General features: G+C 42.4%; 1 pseudogene; it reads left to right on the forward strand.

The window, feature by feature from the left end:
* The first annotated feature begins 343 nt into the window (after positions 1–343).
* Positions 344–2067, forward strand: LOC130841397 (E3 ubiquitin-protein ligase Hakai-like; annotated as a pseudogene).
* The last annotated feature ends 364 nt before the right edge of the window (positions 2068–2431 follow it).

The raw sequence follows: 2431 nt of genomic DNA on the forward strand, positions 1-2431 counted from the left end.
CGTTGGCACAAATTCCTGGGATTTCACTATTACTCAAAGACTTTAGGGGCTGGGAGAAATTCGAGTAATTAAGTAATCAGAAGCAATATTTTGTATTAATACAAACATTCTGAAAAAGGAAATTATATTCATATAATATTCATATTATTTAAAGTACAACTACTGGAAGAAATATCTTGCTGTCAGAAGTACTTAGAACTTTGCCCCCTCCCTTACCCTCACAGTTATAGTAAAGTTTACTCTTCTCTACCATTAGGGGTAGTTTGTCAGAAAAGCTTGAGAAGTTAGATCTACAGTATCTCTGACAAGAAGCTTTCCAGTATCTATTTGAACATTTCAAACGATGGGCGAGCTTTCACCTCCAAAAAGCAACGCACTGCATTGTTCAAAAGAACCTTTAAGGACGGTCGGGCTGCCTTACCTGCCATGGGCTTCTGCCTTCAGGTACTACTGCGCCTGCGCGTGCCCGCACGTACATGCGTTCTCTCCCCCTCCCCCATTCCGGATTAGTCTCGTTTTCCAATTAAAGACTATTTTTTTTCTTAAAGCATAAAGAGAGCAGCCTAAGCAACCTCAGCACTAACACTCTTCAAATATTCACTTTTTCTCCTTCTGCCTGACCTTTTCACTGGAATGGGGGTAGGTAAGAAGAGGTCAAAGGTAGGGTGACCTGGATGTACTTCGGCCCCCCCCCCCCCCCCAGCTCAAGAGAGTAGGGCGCATGCGCTCCTTGGGCCAGTAAGGTTGACATCCACTCCCTGTGTGCTCTGCGAGGTGAATCATGGCTGACCCCTAAGGATTCAGTCATGGTGAGGAGGATCAGTATGATTCCGTGCAGGCCAATCTTTTAGAAATGAAGATCTTTTTTGGGACTTTCAGATAAACATCTTAGGTGAAAACGATGATACCCCAGTACATTTCTGTGACCAATGCGCATTACCTATTCAAATCTACGGGCGGACGATTCCATGCAAGCATGCTTTTTGCTATGCCTGTGCTATTTTACATGGAAAAGAAGGCAATAAGATGTGCCCAAGCTGTAGTAATCCTGTGGAACGAATTAAGAAGCATAGGCAAGGTTCTCTCTTTATATGTGGCACTGTTCAAGGATGCAAGAGATCGTATTTGTCTCAAAGAGACTTACAGGCTCCTATCAGTCTCCACCATATGAGAGCAGAAAACTCTGTTGCCCGTACTTAACTTGAAAATGTTCATTCTGCATATTGTCCCCACCACCAACAGAAATCTGACTGTCTTATACCGCCGCCAGACAAGCATCATATGAACCATATTCTGCCAAAGCAATGCCTTATGATACTACCACCTACTTTGCAAACTGTTCGCACAAGCCGTATAATCAGCCACAAGAAGATATTAGTGCTCCTCCAGCAGAATTCATTTTCCAAGCATTCACCTCTTCAGTGAGTCAGGAAACTGAGTCAGAAAACCATTATATTTCAACAAGAAAACATAGCAATTTAGTAACTGTCCCTATTCAGAATGACTCAAATTCAGGTACTTGAGAATCACTAGCTCCTGCTTCTGCAATTGCTCACCATCATCCTGAATATCAGGGTCAACCCGTGGTATTGAACTCCCATGGAACTTTGCCTTCACAGCAATATTCTATACCAGCTACTTCCTCTGCCATCAATAAGTCATCAAAGGCCACATCCTTCCCAGGCCACAGGTACTTTTCACTTGACTCATAGCCAAGCTTCAGGTGTATCAGTGACTTCTACTCCACCACCTCCTCCATAGACCTGTTATTGCTCAGATGCCACCTTATATGAAATGCCTTCCACCAGGAACTACCTCGCCTCAACAGGGTAATCCACCTGTAGGTACACATCCTTCTCACCATTATAATGCTGACTCTTTACCCCAGTTTACTGAAGATCAAGGAACTCTGGGCATTTATATAACTAGGGGAAGTAAGTCATGTTATATGGCCCACACCCAGAGGACCATCCCTTCCTCCAGGAAAGCAGCATCTTCCTTTCTCAAACCTCACTTCTTGGACTACATTTCCCAGATCAGACAAGATATAAACCATATTACCAGTAGTAATACTATTTTGAACAGAAGATATGATTGCGGGGGAATGTATTGTCAACCTTCTAATTAAGCTTTGACCATCTGAGGAAGGAAAATCACCTCTTACAGAAGTGGCTATAAAACATTTAAAGTCTTGACTTTTAAAATGGTTTTAAACCTTGATCTCAGGAGTGATTTTAAGTACTTTACTATAGTGCAGATAAGTGGCTCCATTGAGAATAACTATGTTTTAACAGCTTTGTTCCTCTAGTATGGTAAATTGACCCAGAAGTGACCATTTGCAGTATTATTTCCTGGGGTGGGGGGTGGGAGGGGGACTGTGCTCTTCTTTCAAAAGTGTTGTTTTTGTTAAACCTAATGTTTAGTTTTCCTT

This window comes from Hippopotamus amphibius, chromosome X (genome assembly GCF_030028045.1).
Source record: "Hippopotamus amphibius kiboko isolate mHipAmp2 chromosome X, mHipAmp2.hap2, whole genome shotgun sequence".
Classification (NCBI taxonomy): domain Eukaryota; kingdom Metazoa; phylum Chordata; class Mammalia; order Artiodactyla; family Hippopotamidae; genus Hippopotamus; species Hippopotamus amphibius.